This window comes from Amyelois transitella, chromosome 8 (assembly GCF_032362555.1).
Source record: "Amyelois transitella isolate CPQ chromosome 8, ilAmyTran1.1, whole genome shotgun sequence".
In the NCBI taxonomy this organism is placed as follows: domain Eukaryota; kingdom Metazoa; phylum Arthropoda; class Insecta; order Lepidoptera; family Pyralidae; genus Amyelois; species Amyelois transitella.
The window spans coordinates 5,120,827-5,142,229 of record NC_083511.1 but is presented as its reverse complement, the minus strand read 5'-3'; the positions used below and the strand labels follow the sequence as shown (position 1 = coordinate 5,142,229).

Here is a 21,403-nt window from a genome sequence, read left to right as displayed (position 1 = left end):
CGCACAGCAAAGATTTCACGGATTGGAGCTAGGTATATATACAACCTCCGACTCCAACATAACATCGTCGGAGCCGCGGTTGCCCAGGCATAACACCTAGCCTGGCGGAAGATGTTCCCTTTGGTGGCGGTCGAGCCGAATCATCGCTCCCGCTACACATCTTAAAATTCGAGAAGATAACTACTAGAAAATACTATGTATTGTGCGAAAGCTTGCAATTTTTCCTTGAATTAAAAATATTTGATTCGCTTCAACTTTTTGCCATGTCATATGCAGAGTGTCATGTTAGTAACACGTGGTAATATTTCGCAGAATGCAGCGTTTTGAACGGAACTACAAAATAAATAGATCACAGAATTAACACTTACTATAGGTCAAGTAGCTGCGGCAGTGACCAACTACATACCTACTGGTATTCCATTGAACATGATGTATTTAATTCAACATTTTTTTTCTATTCTTTATTATTTTTAAAACGTAGCTGCTTATTTATGGGTGTTTAGTGAATGGTAAATTTATTATTAAATCGGAGCAAAATTGTTAACACATCCTTATCAAAAGCATTTCTTTTTTTTAAATACCACAGATGCTTTTGTAAGAAACAGCATAAGGTAATATAAATACGTTAGCTACAGTTACATTCTGTCTTTATTTTGTGATGGAACCCTGGGCGATGGGTCCACACAAATATTAGCTCGGTGTGATGTCGCCATGTTTGCCTGCTTTTTACATATTCCCCGTTAGTGGAACGTGATTTTTTTGAAAATATGTTTCATTTGAACTGTGCGTATAGACAAAAATGTCATATTTTTTGTAGCTTATAAACTAATACCCCATAGGGGATAAACATTCTTACTTTGTGTATTCGCTGGGCGGTTTTTATATATCTTAGCATTTATTGATATTGTTATAATTTTATTTAGATGTTGCTCTCTCATTATGAAGATATTTTAATTTGTATATTTTAAAGTTTATACTTAATTCAAAAACGAAAAAATAATAAGTTATCAAATTCATATCGCTGTTAAATTACTTAAAAAAATGAGGCGGTTCCTTATTTGTCTAAATCTTTTTTGCTGTTGTTTAAATCACAACAAAACGCCAATACGAAGTAATATCTAAAGTGCTGTTCTAACTGACACAAAATACTAATTTACATGATAGCTTTTTTTATAATTAGCATTTAAGGTGTGGGCTCACAGGCAATCAACATAACAAATCATGCAAATTACCAAAACGCAATCACAAACTCATCAAATAACGTATCATTAATACCTTGCAAACAAAAACTACTAGCCGATGTGGCAATATGCGACGAGTCACTGCAGGCATATTGTTTAAACCCTGCTACATGATTCAATACTGGTAACAAGGAGGCGAGTACTCTATGTATTTATTCAAAGAAGGAACGAGTTTAGAAAAACATAAATGATTTGACAGATTGAAAAGGGTGGAACGGTGTCTTGTTTTTAGTGTGAGATGGCTTATGAATGTCCTGTTCAAATATATAATAGCTTTTTCAGATATGCTTTGTAAACTCTAATCCCTATTTATATAAACAATATAATAATTTAAATTGTATTATGATTTAAAGATCTCGAAGTCCCTCATTACGATAGGTCATGAAAATCATCTTCTACATATTACGATTTATCAATAACTGACGAATTTTAGTAACTAACGATACTCGATACTCACACTACGAGATCGAGTAATACAATTTTCGTTGATCAAAATTGTAATGCGTTGATTATGAACTTGAGTAATTTTAATAGTAAAAGTTTAGTTATTCACTCATTGATATAAGTCAATTAGTCAATTTAATTTTAAAATTAAATTATTAATTCAATGATTATCTTCCATTGGTACAAATATTTACTAGAATACTACTACAGTCAGTATCTGTAATCATGTGTGCAGTGACCTCTCATTATACCGAACTACTGAAGAACAGCCCTCTATAAAACCTATTTTACTGCCGTTTCCTCTCTTCGTTTGCATTCAGAACTACCAAATCATTAAAGCATGTGTTTGTTTATTTTTCGTGTTCTTTGTTTGGTTTATGATAATATAATAGGTGTTGGTTGCGCCGGAGTCGCTGCGGGAGCGACGTGGTGTGAAACTTGACGCCTTCGTTCACGCCTTCCTTTATTGAGGCACTTGATTTAGCGTGCCAATGCCTTTTTTGTGAAATCCTTTGATAATTTAACTTAACAGTTCACAAATTTTTATAATATAATATAATATAAGTAATAAACACTACATTTTTTCTTCGATGAGAAGAACTCACCATGTAAAAATAAAATTATTTCAAGGGAAATAATATGTATTTGGTGTATATAATGATACTAATACGACCACTTAAACTGCTTACTACTGGACGTTCTTTAAACCAAAGTTACACTCATTAAAAGTTAAACGCGACCACGAGAGCCATCGAAACTCAGCACTGGAATTTATCAGCTAACTCAAAAGTGCTCGAAGGGAAGTCTACCCGGGCCATTATTCCCCATTGTCCCTGACAATAAGATTAAACTAGCGGCCGCCAACTATAGATAGTAGCTCTGACCAATTCGCGAACGAATCGCTCCCGTAATAGTTTTGTTGTTATCGTCAGTAACCACTCTTCAGTTGCTTCTGAGACGATATTAAAAAGATTTTGGCAGCGAGCCACATAGATATTGATCTTTATGCTTGGCCAGACGGCTATAGGAGTTCTGTAAGTGCCACGCCAGTTGGTTTAATGACTTCCCATGTTTGCAAGTTTCGGGATACCAGCGATATTTTATATACTTGGCGATCCCGACCGACGTTTACTGCCTTTGTTTCCGTAACTTCTAATTTCCACAAGTTGAATTTTCACGTGATGGATATGCCACATATTGATGGATGAATATTTATTTATCACTGCTTTCAGTTTTTTGTTTGTTTCATCGTTGATGGACTTTATCTCGTCGCTCTGTCATAGTCCTATTAAAATGGAGGGACGGTGGTCTCGATCGTAAAATATGTGATACGGAGAAACAAATAAACTGTGTTTTTGAGCTAATTCATCGCAGCTGTGTGCTTATCTTTCGTGCGAATTGGAATATATTGTTAAAAACGTATGTAATTAAGTTGGAAAGCGTGAAGGGCGACACCTGCGTTCCATATCAGAGATCAGACCGTTACGGTTTATGGGGTTCCTACCAAAAACAATGGAAATGGCAAAAAGTCGAATGCGGGTCAGGTATCAGGGGCTCAGGGGTGCTGAGAAGGGTAGGCGTGCGGGTCGCGGCGGGGTGCCGCCGATCCAGAAATTTATGATTGCGCCGTGTCAGAGTGCTAATGAACGCACTCTGTTGCTCTTTATTGAGATAACGCTCGCAATCGATGGCTGCGGCGGTATCGAGCCATTACTTATAGCGTCGCCTGATATTGCGTGTCCCTTTATATATTTTTTGTGCTAAACTACATTCGTGCCGAGTGACTATTAGGTATTAACTTTTCTTGCCTTATACACGAGTGGGATAAGTTAATCTATAAAATTGTTGGCATCGTGTAATAAGTATAGTTTTGTAGATGCACGTATCTGCATCGAGGATGAGTATTACACATATGAAATAGCTTATTACACACGCTTATTATTATTACATTTTTTTATGTTTGTCACTTTACACCAGTCCATTATAATAAACCGTGCGTTCATTAAAACTTCTACCTGATTTAACATAGCAACATATTTCATACAACATATTTCTGAGTACAGCGTTATCACCTACATATTCAACAGAAAGAGTGACTTACCAACCCTCATAATTGTAACTTCCTTATCCTAAATTGGAAAGAGGAATTCAAAAATCCCAATCGGTTTTACATAGAGAGATCGACGTATCCAAGATGTCGCTCATACCCTTATCTCCAAAGTTGACGTTTGACATATAGGAGGCAGCATTCTTAAGAGTACAACATTAAGATCGCGTGTTCGTCGCATTTCGTCGGCGACTATCGCGATGAGATCGCCGATATGTTGCCGGCCGATATCATCAACCAATATACTAGTTGCTGTTGATAAGTCGCTTCGTACGCGTAGCGTCTTTTGATTAATTAATATTGAAGGAATGGCATGTTTCAATCAGCTGCCGTTTGATTTAGTATTCAGAAAACCGTTTAATAAAAGAATTGTTCCTATAAGTTTTTATGACGTCTTATTACATTTTTTTCAGAAATTTATAATTCTACTTTCTCCTAGTTTTTAGTCTCAGTTGCATCCTCACCCCTTTGAAAAGGACCCCGCGGTATGCCTTTGACCATGGACCCTGGACATTTGTATTTATTATGATTTAATTATCACTACGTACCTAAAAAAGTATCGAACCTTGCTTAATTTTTATTTACTTCTCTAACTCTGTCTCATTCAGCTATTTATCTTTCATTGTTACAAATAGAACCTTATAAAATTTGATGATCGTGAGATCCTCATTATCATAATTACGGAAATTAATTAAATTTAGTAGACAAGTCGTTTAACAATATATTTAAACTACCAAAATTCTGCCAGCAAAACGAAATACGAAGAATTCCATTACATACACTCAGACATTTCTGATCACCAAAACATTTTGCGCAGTCGTGGTATATACAGTAAGAACATCTTTTTCATAAGACGTCATGTTTTCATATCTCTGCCCGCATACCGGTGTGAGCTGCGATTCTTGATGTGGAGATAAAATCTTCGTGGAAGTGCCAAGAGCATTATGATTAATACTTAGGCTTCCAGATTTTTACTTTATTGCTATATTCATGTAGTACATTTTACTGTTACTCTGGTATTTATGGTGCCATGTTGTTTTTTCTTTTATTATTTTTATGCTGGTATAAATATTTGCATCTTTTGTAAGTAATTATCTTTGTGAATTATATTTCATGGAGTGTTTATAGTTTCTTGACCACTTTTTAACAAATGACAACTGACAAACAAATGACAACATATATTTTGTCTCACTGCTTTTATATTACTGTTAAAAAACATTATTGTTAGCCACCAGCCATTAGTATTATTAAATGTTAAGTAACTTGGTCTAAGTGGCGACATCTCTGAAATCTGATTGAAACTAAATGTTGGTAACAATGTAATAGGCGTGTTTTTATTTTTATTTTTTTGCTGGTAACACTGCTGGAACAGTTCTTTTCAATAGTGTGCGCTACAATCAATTAAAATTGTAGAATGACTTTAATATCATATCCAGCATTTCTATAAACAATCGCGGAGTCCCGATTATCTTACAATATACGCGGCTTGCGTTCTGTACCGCGACATCGCCGATGCTACCACGGATAACTATTGTTCCAGTCATCGGCCCCGCGTTTAACTGTTGTCCAAGTTAACTTGATGAATGATCCATCTGATCTTTGGATATGTTTATCTCTTTCAAGAACTTATTGAGTACCGAAGAGTCTTATTGGATTGCTCGTTGGACTATAGAGAGTGCTATTTCTTACAAGATTTTTTAACACTGATTATTTCGTCTGTCTTCTGAGCGCTATCGCGCGTCAGCATCGTTTACACTTTTTATATAATTTATATGTAAATATTTTTAGGAGAATTAATTGATCTCTTATGTTCCGAGAAATGTATCTTCAGTAAAGATTAAGCAAATTCAGACTGATCTAGATTATGTTCTACTTGTTACAGGTATGGATTGACCAATAAATTCAACTAAGCCACTTAATGTAAGTATTTATTGCGAGAACTTAAATAACATATCTATATTCCAAGGCCTTTAGCTAGCTTTAATTTGATACTAAATTGCTTTTATATAATGCTATTGGATTTTATTAACGTTAATGATTGACATTTCAGCAAAAAGTAACAGGTATCAGAAAAGTATAGTACTAAAGTTTGTAATAAGAATTATTTTATTATAGTGAAGTGAGTAAATTAAAAATATATTCTTAGATCTAACGGTGATTAGTGGTGACCAACTCTAATATACGTTCCTTTATCTCACAATTTTACTCTTCTCCATAATAGATAATTTATAACTAGCCAATAAATCATCATTTAAGTCTTACCTCTCTAACCGACTCCTGATTTTAAAATATATGCAGTTTACTTAATAAATGGAGACGAAACAAGGCACGTCCCGTTCCGACCTCAAACAAGCTCCAATGTGCTGTTCTTACAAGATTATATTGTACGACGGCGGAGATATTCAAATAAGATATCTGCACAATAATTTCCCGTAACTAAAGGTCCAGGAATTCCGACGAGCTGTAACGGGTACGCATTACGGTCCCATAAATCGACTAGGATTGGACTCTGAGTTTAGGATATATCATAATTGAGGCGATGCGGTTTTGATATGAAGCGTGTGCTCCCATGTGTTGCAGTGGAACGTTGTCGTCATAGCAGCATAGCAGCTATATAAATTAGTTTTGCCTTGTCGCCAAAAACAATCGGAATATTATACTTATTTTCATCTGTGTTTAACAGATTGCTTATAATGTGATCGCGTATACTTAGATTTTGACTAGCAACAATTTTAAAGAGCAGGTGACACTTCTCTTTTTTGCGATTTTCATATATTCATTGTTTTAAAAACATGTTAAACCATTCTTATTTTTTTTTTGCCAGTCAATCCTTTATTTATTGAAATAGATTTAATATTCCATTTTTTATTAATTCTGCAATAAACAAATATGATAAAAATAAGCAAATCTGATATTCGATTTATATTATTATTCTGATAATAATGGATACAATGAAGTTTTATAGACCTTTAAATTAATACTGGTACGGTCAATATGCGATAAATTGACTGCAACCCGACCCTCTGGTCTGATTTCTTGTGCTCTTAAATAGAAGTCAATCGATGTACAGGTTGCTTGCATTTCAAATATTTTAAAGTAAGTATAATTAGGACACATGCGCCGGTGGATACCTACTGTTGTTTCATTTATTAATGAGGCACGAACAAATACAGTATTTACAGATATTTTTGAGCAAGAATTTATATAATATAAAAAAAATATTATTATTGTGTCAATATCATAACAAAAATATCATAATTCTTGCACAAGAATAGACAGAACATTGTTTTTAGATAAAAATAGTATGTTCTATTCTGACGTCTATATTAACGAATAACTAAATTTGTTTTAAAAAATCTAGCATACTTTAAAAACGACATATTGATTTATACTTTCTGAAAAACTACATTTAAAAAAAAACTAGGGACAGAGACACATAGTTGAAAAGAATAAACAGCCTGTGTATTTGGTAATTGAATAGCCCATAAAGTTTTTGATCGACGCGGCTGCTGGCCCTTGTCTATTTAAAATGAACGGACAACTATTTGAAACAATTTCAGGTAGTACGTAATTCAAGTATTAAAGTTGTAATAAATATTTTTAATGATCCTCACTTAAACGAAATATTATTTAGTACAATATTGATCATACCGATTGAGTTTAAAATAAGTCTTCGTAATTCAAAAAGCATGGATTTTTGATTAAAGCTTTTGATTTGAAAGAATTTGATTATTATACAGTCCAACTATGTAAGCCTTTAGCTAAACCTTTATTTGTACTATCACGAGGCTTGAAACTATAAGAATTAAAAAGAAAACACGATAAAATGTAGGCTAAATGTAGTGAGAATAGCGCGTAATGGCGCGTGGGCCGCGGGCGGTCGCACGTTTTGCGAAATAACAGCCTCCATGAAAAGATACAACCAGCAACTAGCGAGGATTTGCTGAGCCCCACAACACCGGTTACCGTGATAAATCAGTGTATTTGTGAGTTAAATCTAATGAATGTCCTACAATATAACTAGGAACAACTGACATAAATGGTTGAAATATTGAAAAGTGATATAGGTAGTTTTTGTAATTTTTTTCATGGTCGCAGCATTATTCAGTTAATGGGTGTTTAATTTACAAGAAAATTGCAATTGTCAAAATTCTGGCGTCATTATGTTTTTATTGATTCTAACTTTATTTTCCAAAATAAAAAAAAATACAGAAAAATGTGGTACAAACTTTTTCAGAGGATTGCGCATTCAATCCGCGGCAATTTGGTCGTATCGGAGTAGTATCGCACTGGGTGTGCGAAACGTTAAAATTACGAGGCGTATAACACAACCCGATGCAAAGTAAAGAGCAAATTGCATGCCTTTGAAGTGTTTGAAAACGCCCACCGCCTCGAAATCCACCTGGATCTTTATATAGTTTTCAAAATGTGTAGTTTAAATGTTTTTTTTGAATGGGTACAAATTTTTGGTCATATTGTTAAAAAAAATATGATTTTATAAATAATAAATATAGGTACCTGTATTAACAAACATTAATTTCGTTTAATTCATACAAACATACATATAATCACGTCTATATCCCTTGCGGGGCAAACAGAGCCAACAGTTTTGAAAAGACTGATAGCTCTGTTTAGAAGTTTATCAGCGTATCCCTTAGTCGCCTTTTACGGTATTCATGGAAAATAGTGGTCCTATTTTTTTTTTCTATAGGTGCCGAGAACCCACGGCACGTTAAATTTATTCATGTATATTTTGTATAGAAAACGAATTAGTATGATAATAATCCATCTAGTTCCCGTAAAAATAGAATACAACATCAGCACGGAGTGTTAAACAGAATTTCGCACCTCGAACACAAGCCCGGCTAGCTCAGTCGGTAGAGCATGAGACTCTTAATCTCAGGGTCGTGGGTTCGAGCCCCACGTTGGGCGGCCTTTTTTTCTTCTTTTTATTTCTTTTTCATTTTCGTAACAATACGGTTTCTATGAATTGCTATTATAGTTTTATTTTTATTTCATCAAAAATTTTGTGAAATCGTTTGGCCGCTTTACCGTTACAGGGTCAACGTATAGACAGACAGCGCTTATATAAATGTTTCCCACGATTCATAGTCACATGTACATTTGATGTTTGCTTTAGAGGCACATGCTCGTATCTGAGTTTCTCGTCGGTAACACATAATAATCAGCTCGGAGATCTTATCGTGAGGTTAATTTTTTTTAGTCCTCGGAATGTTTACAGAGAAATACTTAATTACGCAGAGGCTACTTAAGCAAACAGTTTTAATGTCAGCCGTTGTGTACCGAAATTGTCTGTTTCCTTTATTATGCTAATTTTATATTTTAGTTCGGTTTTAATGACTGCCTGCTTAGCATTTCTGCTAAAATGTTATTTTGGAAATGCCTTTTCCATTGTAATATGTTTTGTAGAGTACTTAGGGGAATAAACGGGGACCGTTCCTTGATATTAATGTATTCCACTGATTATTCGAATAACTGAATATTATCACGTTAGACTTTATCATTAAATCTATAATTGCTTATGCTTATAATTTATTGGGTGAGATGGATGAAAGCATTTTGTCTACATTTATTTGGCGGCCTGTGTGGCGCAGCGGTAGTATGCTTGTCTGTGACACCGGGGGTCCCGGGTTCGAATCCCGGCCAGGGCATGATGAGAAACGAACTAGGCAAAAATAAAAGGATATTTATCCAATGTCAATACTGCTCTTTTTTTAATTTCTTTATTTTCATACATTTTATTCAAATATTGGTAAGAATATCATCTCGCGTCCTATAAACAGGGAATTTAAAATGTTCTATTACAAATACACGCTGTCACTAGCCGTGGCTTGTAACAGACTGGACAATTCACTAGTTAGATACCGCAGCGTTGCCCTCTATATTATACCAGTCGTACATGTTGTACTGCCCCAATACGCATTCCGTTTTGCACCCACGCAATTGTATTGTTAAAATTGTTCGTGTACAATTCACAGAAAAGCTGGCCAAATATTTTGTTTACATAGGTAGTTTCTCTTAATTTTATCAAATCTTATCATATGGATTATATTTCCCAAATATTTTTCTGTTTACGAAATCTTCTAGATACTTTTGATCAATGCGTTTGAATAAGCTTTTTGATTTTTTCTTTTCATTGTTGTACATTGTGTGACTTGGCAAACAAAAACTTAGTAGTTTATGAAGACAGAGACTAAAGGAAGGCATGAAAAAGGCAAATGTCCAAGAGTGGACGTTTATATGGTAAGAAGTAGAAAAATCGTGAAAGTGATTTGCTGAAAATAAACAGATTATTTCGTACCTTTGTTATTGAGATTAGAACGCTACCAATAAGCGATAGAGACTGTATTTAATAGATTCGCGTGTTGTGTTCATTCCCGTGGTAAACTATTATGTTACTACTAATGTATAATTATGTTTGTATCTTTCATTCTTAATTATAAGAACATAACAATTTACCTACGGTTCATTAAAATATGCCGTTGATTTGCAAATAATTGAGGGGTATTTTATTTCCGCCTAGAAATTATAAGTGGTGCAGATAACATAATTCATTACAATGCATGGGGCTGAGAAGTGATTACGATATTACAGAAGACACCTCGTGTGGCTCCTAGCAGAGTAGGATAAGACTACTCCAACCCTATCATTGTGTGAAGCTTTTAAAGAAAAAGACCCCAACAACTAGTATCACAGCGAAGTTTCACAGTGATATATACTTTTCTTAATATGTATATTTTTATGTGTAAAGTCAATTTGAAGCGGTATTTTGCTGACTCTTGCATTTGAAGTCGATTGTTATGCGATTGGAAATACTAGATATAATGGGAGAGAGCATTTATACTTAGATAAAGACATAATTGCAAAATAGACGCAATGTTATGTACTGTAATATTATTTGCTCTGTTTGTGCTAAGTATTTTCAATGTAAGCTTTTATCCTAAGAACGTTCCATTGAGGACTTCTGGATTGAATCCAAAATTTCAAAGATCAAAACCTTCAGGCTAAGAATTTAGCAAAATTTATCAATACACCTATTTTATTAATTCGTTAGTAATTATGTAAAGGTTCAGTATTGGAGATGTTTAAGAAGGCCGTAAGCTCAGACTTCCAAACAAAAGTTTTGCACGTACCTATACGATTGGTTCAGATTAAATGTCATCATTTTAATTTAACTAGTTAAAAATGTGAAAACATTACGATAATTATGATCACGTTTATGGGCTAACTGTACATTTTCAGTTTATGCCTACTTATTGTCTTCTAGTGCTCATATATCACAATAGTGGACAACAAATCTTTTGTCATAATTTCTATTGATTTGTGTTGGTGTCTATCTAGTCAAGTATGTGATCGAGCAAGCGGCTATTACTATGAAAATAATACTTATTGTCTTCCTTATTTTAAGTTTATTGTTTCTGTTATTATTTTAAGCTCATAATAGTAAGATTTAATAATTCATCAAACTTTATTCAATGCATTACTTGACACAAAGAAATTATCGATAACCATTATTATTTTGATAAATTCGTCCTTAATATCAGAGTTAAAATTAATCACAAAAAGTCGCCTGTAGTTTTCGTTTAGACCATTTATGAGCTCAGGTAAGTGGAACTTGGGTCAAAGTGCTAGTTTCCTCATAAAATTACATTTCAATCTCTGCACAGAGGATGATTGCGGCGTTCACCGTTATGATAAAGACGGTAGTTCGCGGAAACGCTCGTTCCTTACCACTCTATATTTGATCGTAGAGGAAAAAATTCATTTGTCTAGAAGTTTTCAGTTTGTGTTAGCCCACAAAACATTTGTAATGTTAATTTCTTTTACAGCTGCTAGTGTTAGTGTTTAGGTATATATAAAATTCTAGTATTAACCATACTTGCTGTCATTTGATGATTGATCGACTGCATATTTTTAGACTCAGCCTGTGTCATTCGAGTGTATGTTGGTAGAATTTAGAGCGATTATAATAAAACGATTCTCACTAGTCGTCGTGCAATACCGAGTACTGTTATTATGTCTGGTTAAGTCGTTTCGTGCCTAACATTATTACAAAGGCGAGATAATTCCTCCCTGCTTATAAATAAACACTGGCTTTCTATAACAAGTGTAGTTTCAAGAAAATTTTAAGCTGTTACAATATAGCTGTTAGATATAATTTTTTTCTATTCATTTTATTGACTATGTTTGTTTTTTATAGCAATACAGATTGCAAATTATTTACAATCAACGAACTAAAATTTATTTGAAATGTTAGTGAGAAAAATGCCTTGCAAAAGGTTTCGAAGATAAAAATAATGAATTTAAGGAAAGCAGGATCGCAAACTTCAATCAATCCTTGAAGTACCTGTTGTAAGCGAGTCATAACAAGCGAAGATCGAAATGAGATGATAAAGGGGCAAATCGGAAATCTTACCCAAAATACGTACCTACCTATTAAGAGGCGGTAATTTTACAAGGGATTCTTTGGTTCGATATGGGCCCAATCATTACATGGCCGGGGCATGTTCGCGGCGCAATGAGCTTACTTTTTGAGATCTACGAAGATACCCCGCGCTTAAAATATGCGCTGGTCTGGAAACGAATATTTCGAAATTTGTATCAAGTTGAAAACCTTTTTTTTCTCGTTTAAAATATTTTGTTTGTTTTAAATATTTTTGTTTGGTATGATTTGAAATTGTATAGTGATAGGACTTTCAAACAATCATTTACATATTGTTCTATTCGAATTTCAATTCTTCCATTAAGCCATACAGTTGAAGGTGACTTTAAAAGTGTTAGCTCTGTCTTCCTCGCAAGGGATATGGACGTGATTATATGTATGTATGTATTTTCACATTTTACAATTTTATGTGCACGAATCGATTTAAACAAAGTTTCATGGTGATTCGCTTGTACGACTATGCTTTGGTATAAATTGTTACGTCTCGTCCCAAAATTTAGCAGTACTTTTTAAGGGTTTCCAAATTGCATCGTGTGCTTTCTTACGTGTTTTATACATACTGTTTCAATCGTTCTTTATTGTTCCTTGCGTCTCGCGTCGGGCCTGCTCGTTAACGCGACCTTTCGGATATTTATTGTATCCTCTTCAGAAAATACAATTTCCAACTCGAATGTCAATAAATTTAAACCTGTGCATACATTCGTATTTTTTATGCGCTCGTGAAAATTACTGGCTTGTTAGAGTGATGATGTTTTATTCTTCTCCTTTCCCCATTTCAATCAGCTATAGAATTGTTTAATCAAATATTTATGGTTTTGCCTTCTTTGCCCTATAAATAGCAAATAATTGATTACTTAGAAACTTTGGGTTAGTATAACGATATTTTACAGCCTAAAAATATTTGATCTTGAAATTTTAGAGGTCTTTACCATTGTTATAATTAATACATTTTTTTTCTGTCTTCAAAAAAGGAAATGTATTTTAAATTCATGATTTCTCTAGAGTTTCATGTATACTTCTTTATAAATGTAGGGCCTGACACAGTACCACAGTTCGTCGCGCATAATTCACTTCCAAGTGAAGTGCTAACACGACCGTCCAGCCCGATTGTTGCCAAAACAACAATATAAACGATACAAGATAACCGAGGTGAGAAATACATTTATAAACTCGACCAAGTGCTATTTAATTGGCATATCAGTTATGGCGATTTAACCTGTACATTTTTTTTGAGAGGATTTTTTACGTGTAAGAACGTTTCTTGATATTATCGTATTAATGCCGTTATGAGTTCTTGGTTTTGGGAACTTCGTGTTTGCAAAAATTGTAGTATTTAAGTAATGTGCACAATGATTGTGAAGTTGTTAAAATTTTCAATAAATGTTCAGGCTACCTTTATTTTTTCTTTGTCGTTTCGAACTTGGCAGAGCGATCGTAGTCACAATGACGTAGATGCTTTCTTAACGATCTACCGCCATTCTCCTTATTGGCAGACTATCTGGCACACCTTAGGACTACATGCTAAATTCTTATATTAATAAATTTACTCTTCAAAAAATGCTTTTCAATCAAACTGGTAGAATATCTCAGCAAAACATTTTTTTGTCATTCACGAAACATTCAAATACTGAGGTAAGTAAGTACTACATGTTTTTACGCTTTTCCAAGAATTTATGACGTTTCGGTGTACGGTTTCTCGGCTGACGACGATAAATTTCTCAATTTTGCCACGAAAAGGATGGAATAAACTCAGCCTTCGACGAACAGACTGGCGCCCCTCGCACCCTAGTCTATCATTTTGCACTATTCTCTTATATATCGTTTCGTTTACTGCCTTTGTCACTGATAAAGTAGTAATCATACTTTTTCAAGATTCGTGTCATTCACATGACTCACTAGTTTATAAATATTTTTTTTTAAACTTAATATAAGTGATACACAAAGTGGTTTACATATCGAAGCAGGGGTGAGGTCCGATACCTACTATAACCGTTTATCCACGACACTTTTTTGAGTTATGTAGTATTATCTGACGTAGATAAGCTAGACCCTGCGAGTACCTACATACTTACCTTTGCCTGCTCTTCAGACCTCTCAGAAACTGTTGCATTCGATAGTTGTTATCGCCTCTCTGTAAAGGCACGCTCTGCCTGTGCCCACGATTCTAGAATAGTTAAGTAAGGTTCATACTCAAAACCACTCTCGTCAAACTGCCGTGATCTTACAGGGTTCACCTGTAAGATGACGGAAGCCCATTAGATGATGGTTACACATGAAATTGCCTGAAAATTCAAGTTTAGCAGCTATGTTTTCACTCATCGTAAGAGTAACGATTAGCAATTAAACTAATGCATGTAACTCTGTTTAGAATTTTATAAAAGCTTATTTCTAACAATTTTACGTCTCGACTCGAAATTTTAGAATAGAACCCTATTACAGTTTCACTTTGTTCAATCATTTTGTACTGCCTTGCATATTGTTTGGCTCACAGCTTTTGCGCTACGTGATAGTTGCCTGATATTGCGAAGTGAATCCCATTTGTTGCAAACAGATTCACTGATCGTTCGAATAGACGCTTTGACACGATATTGATGCAAATATGTTTTATCTTAGGTCGTTTTGAATTTTTTTACCAAATTATAATCGGCTAGTTAAATCAAGTAGAAATTGCGTCTTTGCCGTGAATGCAAACGTTATTGTTCATCAAGCGGTCGACTCAGATCACATGTGTTATGTTCTTCAATTGTGTCTATTTATTTCATGTCCTCAATAGTTGACTTAGGGGTTTATTTAACTCATTTTAATAAGAATTGGTTACTTGATTACCCTTTTTAATAATACACATTGGTGTCGTGATCGAATGATTAAAGTTATCCTGTTTGGTATTAGAATCTCGTGGGAAATTACAGAATAGGACTATTTATGGGCTCCAATAAATTTGTAAAAGATATGAATACTGCACAGTTATGTATGGTTTAACTTATCAGAAACCATTAATGTATTGAATGCAGTCTCATTGAATGCAGCTAAGCTAGAAGTTGCATTTAATTCATATGTGTAATAAATTAAGGGTCATTTATTTCCACTTTACGTAAATACAGGTTTTATTGTATAAAACACTTAAAGCATACTTAATCATTGTTGTGCCTTGATCTGTAAGAATTTAAATTACGACTAAAAGTCTTGGATGTTTCATTCTTCTGGGTGATATATGCTCTATACATGTTGCAGCCTGTAACATGATAAAATAAGAAGTATGATCAGGCTTACTTGTAAGGACATAACATTAATCGAAACACTAATATAATATTTTTTAAAGTCATTCAAAGCCGCGAGCGAAAACCAGTAAGCATAAAAGAAAATTATAGATCATAAAAGACTGTATTTTGCAATCGGCATACGTTACAATTTATGAAAACATAACTATTTACTCCAATAATAAAGAAGTCCCGCTTCAAGCAAATGCGATTCAAATTGGAAGTTATTTGACTCCGTAAGTAAGTGGTGTAAGCGGTTTTAAATTACTAATAGTACAATAAAGTGGCTAGTAACGAGCTCTCGCTGAAAGTTGGTTTATAGTCGATTATGCGGTTTGTTCGCGTTGTTCGTGTTCTCCGCATACCTTTTTTTAATATGTTTTTTTTTAACCTGAAATTATATTTCAATGCAAGATCAAGTTAGGTTTTTTGTTAAATATGCTAAAAAGCTTCGGTTAGAAGCGCGACGCTAACCGAACGTTGACAATACGTTTATCTTACTTACTTACAATTTTATTGTATTAGAATAGATGCCTGAAAATTTAAATATTTTTCAAATGAAAATTGACTGAACAGAACGCACGACGCGCGATGGCTCACAATCGAATGGTTATTTCGCGTTCTCGATTCAATATCGATATAATAGTCGATCTGTCTGCGAATAGGCGCGAGCATCGCGTGTGGTGAGCCGCCAACACTTGATATATGGCCTTCTTAATCACAGCCTCGTTCTTCAAGATTTATTCCTCACCTGTTGCGCCAATTATTTACATTCGGAAGTCATTCCTCTCGATCGCTTCATTAAAGAGCTAGATTGCAACGCCTGATGCTGTTTTGCTTGAATAATTACGAGGTGTAAAGTTTTATTGTTCGGATGTTCTACTATATTTGACATTTTGACTTTTTATTCATTCCAATGAACCACAAATACAGAGAATGAAAGTACAATAAGAATCTACAAGTATTTTTTATTGACTAAGATGGTGGCCTGATTTACATTAAATATAGAGGGCACACATTTTAACAGGGTTTTAAAAAGGCCTGCATGTGAATTTGTATTTTGTTTATTTAATATATATAAAAAAGAATATTTTATAAATTATTTATAATTATAATTTAAATTCATATAAACGTAGGTATCTCACTAACTAGAACATTGTACATAGAGATATATAGTCACGTCTATATCCCTTGGGGGGTAGACAGAGCCAACAGTCTTGAAAATACTGACTGACAGGTCGCGTATGGCTGTATGGCTTAATTATAGAGTTGAGGTTCAAATAGTGACAGGTTTCTAGCCCATCGCCTACAAGAAGAATCCCAAGTTCATTATCCTTGCAATAAGTTGCCTTTTTCGATATCCATGAAAGGATATTGAGTGGTCCTATTCTTAATTTTGCTGGGAACAACACGGCACTATAAAATTGTAGAACAGTAAATATGAGCTAAAAATATCTATAATATTGATTCACCCCACGTCAGTTTTAGCACGTACATATAATCTTGGCTCGAATAATTTCGGCTAGAATCAAAAGAGTCTAGACCTTGTTGTTACAAGTTCATGTTTTATAATGAAAAAAAAAAGAAATAAAAAAAGCAATTCATCCTCCAGCACGCATAAATAACGATCGGCCAAGATGATTTAATACCGGTTTCTCCAAGTAGTATTTACACTTGTGCGTTAAGTAATAAATAGCTTGAATATTTTTCAAGTCGGCGTAAAGCGAGAGACCCACTATTACCGCAAGTATCATTCTCAGTGACGATAATTTTATAATTGGAACTGACATATGAGTTCATTCATACTATACAGTTGCGAATTTACACCTGCCTTATTGAAAAGAGAATTCAAAATGGTGAAAATTACCCGAAGAATATTGTCATATTGTCACAATTCTATGTTTTCGTGCTTTTTGTTTGATTTTTTTAAATGTAGTGCTTCTATGCTGATATAGCAATGTTAACTTCAAAGGAAAAAACATACAACTGCTGTTCTTTCTATGCCGTTCGTGAAATTTAACCAAGAGAAAGAGATATTTCTAAACTTGGGTTTCTACAATTGGATGGTTTTCCAGTCACTATCTCTGAATCTCAATTCTATCATTAAAATGGATGAACGTGGTCTAATCCTTAGACAATGGGCGTGGTTTTCTTAAGTAACAAATTTGATTTATTTAAACTTTATTGTACAAAATACAAATGTATAGCATTATTGGCGGAAGCATTATCTACCAGTCGACTATTGGGTCTTTCAGAGAACTTTAGGTGGGGTCAAACTAAATAAATATTTTATTTGTACGTACTAAAATACAAATTAACTAATGATTAAAATAATCACTCATAAAAACTACAATAAATAAATAATTTATCATTCGGATATAGAAGCATCATACCTATTGTTCAAGTGTGCAAGAGACAATTCTTTCCCGCCGGATACATAAACATTTTACACAGAACGGTCACGTCTCAATAATTTTGTCGACATTGTATGAAATGTCTGTTCTCCGTTCAATTCTAAATTCAATTGTATGATACCAATTACGAACCTGGTACCATCTGATGCTTCGACAGCAACGATGCTAGGTTTTTTTCTTTGTAAAGCGAAAACTATTCCTAACGAAGTTGATGACTGTTCATATTATTTATACAGAATAGTATGAATTAACATCAACCGTATAAATGTACACAACTTCAAATAATATGTTATTTCATTTACATTTACATTTTAATAACCGATGATGTTGACGTTGTAATTGCTCTTGTTGACGCAATTATTATAGGTTGGTATTTGCTGCTGGGTAGCTTTTCGCCACTTTTAGCTTATATTTTTTTGCTTGGTTTAATTTATTTCTATGCAAATATAGTACTTGGCTATAAGAAAGTTAAGAATTGTTTACAAAAAGCACAAAGACATTTGAATGAATTTTTTATTACCTTATTTTTTATTTCGATGAAAATTAAAAGGCTACATATCAATTTATTATTTATCAGGTGGGCTAATTACGTTATCCATAATTAAGCCATCATGTTGAACATAGCCTTCGAGTCTTATGACAATATCTTCTTCTTATTCAGCTCATCTTTCTCTCTACTTTTGCAATTCTAAATTATACCTTAGTTTACGTATTGTCTAAGATCAATAGCATAAACCTCGTGAGAGAGGTATCACTCTAAAAGGCAGATAACCATATAATTACAAAATAACCTTATAAGTGCGAAAAATGTACCATCACTTAGCCTCAATACAATACAATGTTGCTATGTTAGTGTAGGTCGAGACCGCGGGAGAAGCCTTAAATTATACATTTCAGTCCAGATTCGTATATGGCATCTATCTGGTTGTGAAGTAACCAGTACTAGTAAATTATCAGTTGTTTTTACGTTTCTCTCTGTCATTATAGTGTATGCCCGGTTACATTATCTGCTGTTGGTTGTCCAAGACATTGAAAGATACCTTTCTTGTTATGAATCGAATTGGCTGGCTAACTTATGTTTTTTTTAGAAAGTTTGTAATCGTATCATATATGAATTGATTTGTCAAGGTCGATGACTTCTCATCTCAACTAATACTAGATAACGCCCGCGGCTCCGCCTTTATAAGACTACGAATCGGTTCTGGGTAATCCTTTCTTAGCACCAAATTTGAAATCACTAGAATTTTATTACTACGGATATTACTATTACGGATTTAGTCCTTGCGTTGGTATGATCAGCTAGTCAGTATTCTGTTTTTAAATGGAAATCAGATAGAACTATGCTATATAAGTTGAGAACATTCTGGTAAAACTGAGGTCCAAATAATTTTAAACACGACAAGCTGGTATTAAAAGATTGATGAATTGAAAGAACTAATAGTATGCCTACCCTAAATATGGGGCGTGTTCGAATGTATGTAAACTATACCAGTACCACCGGTTTGTTACTTTAGTTAGTAAATAAAATCTCGACCGATACAAAGCAAGATTTTTATCAAAAGGCAGCCATTAGCACCACTTTATCTCAGTGTGAACTTGCTAAACGAACGCAAACAACCGAATCGATTAAACCCATACTTATCTTCACCGGTATGTTGCACTGCACCTGTCTTTAGCGAACAGTATTTGCACCTTAAAAGTCGTTGAGTTAATTCTACCATGGACGCGGCATCACGTTGCTGAAAAGGAAAGTTGTTTACATGCAACTAAATAGTAATTGCATTTTATATGTTTAGTTAGTATGTGATGCTTTATTCTATTCTGTCTGATCATATTCTGTTTTAAAATAAAATAAAAAATCGCTAATTCGAATAGCAAATTTTTGCTCACGAAATTAAAAATATCTCTCAACTTTGTATAAAAATTTACAAATATCTCTCTAACTTTTGTCGAGATGTCAGCTCTTGGGATTTTCATCAAAGTATTGCAAACAAAGAGAGCGAATCAAGCAAGTAAACAGAACGGTGTTAAGTTTGACGCCGATGGCTTTCGACACGTACCAATTAGCACCGATATCTTGCCCTTATCCCGGCTCTGTTCGCCTGTTACCGCTCGAGGTGTTATTAATGCAATTTTAAAGTAAGCGGAAAACGTTAACCTTGGTGTTGAAATCTACCAATTGAAAAATATACAAGCGAAATTGTTTTCGAAATTGTTATATTCACCACAAGCAAAACGGATGATTTTAGAATTTATTTGTAAATTACCAAATAAATAGTTTTTTTTTGTTCTTAGATTTATACTGTAAGTGTGTGTTTTTCAGCATAGAATAGTTATATTTTGCTATTATAGTAACGATAAACCCTTAATCTTCCCCTACTTCCCGCTCTGTTGACTGACAGAAAACGCCCTTGGCTTAAAGACATGTTTTGTAATAAAGTTATATTGATGAATAAACAATACCCTAACAAGTCGTCAAATATCTGGTTTTTGACAACCATGATATATTTATTTATTATTTTGGTATGACATTTTTTAAGTTTTGCTCATATCTGATTAGATTTCCTGCTTACTATTTTCCGAAAGTTTACTGGCAGTGAATTGAACTAAATGTGTTGATTTCGTTTGTTTTTCTCCCCAGACACTAGTTTCGGAAAGTTACAACTTCTGTCTTTAATAAAGTTTTCATTGACTTGGACAATTTCCTGCTTAAAACTAAGCATATTGAAGTAAAACATCGTTAAGTTCTCACAGTTTATAAGTATTATCAGACAAGTGACGAAATAGCTTGCTATTTGATAATAATAAGTATGATCTATTTATATATAAAATGAGGACTGTGAACAATATAAATAAACGATAAAACGTGGTATTTTGTGAATGTATTAAATTTAACTCGCATGTGTGCTGTTATATATATTTGTTAGCTATATATTTTCCAAGTCTTTGTTTGTCACAAAGAAACTCGAAGTCGCGGGGAAAGCTAGTTATCATTTAAATAAGAAACCATACGATATCTCCTCTGTATCAAATCCCGTATTTGTACGATTAAAACATATTAGATTAATGCATCTACACATTTCTCATTCCTAACATTACTACTAAGGCGCATTCACAAACGATTTCATGTATCTGATATTAGTGATTAAATTTCATTTTATCTCTATCTTAACTAATATTATAAATAAGTTTTTCTGTTACAAAAGCTGTTGTACAATAAATGTTTACTGGGTTTAACGGAATTTGCACAGAGAATGACTAATCCTTGAACGGACATGGACATCATCTACCAATGTTTAATGAAATGCTACAGTTATAAATTAACTTTAACATTACAATTATATTTTTTTTAATGAGTTCTTGTAATGAAATAACCTATGAAAGCAATCGGAACCGGACGACTGTAGTCGAATAATGTTGATTTCTAAAAAGGTTATCTTTAAAAACTCATTCCGCGCCTTCAATGTGGACTCGCC

General features: G+C 33.8%; 1 protein-coding gene and 1 non-coding gene across 2 annotated transcripts in view; both read left to right on the top strand.

The window, feature by feature from the left end:
* Window positions 1-21,403, top strand: part of LOC106136234 (lysine-specific histone demethylase 1A) — a 313,849-nt gene that overhangs the window by 207,602 nt on the left and 84,844 nt on the right. The window lies entirely within an intron of this gene.
* Trnak-cuu (transfer RNA lysine (anticodon CUU)) lies at window positions 8,652-8,724 on the top strand. The gene has a single exon. It is a non-coding gene; the product is annotated as a tRNA-Lys (tRNA).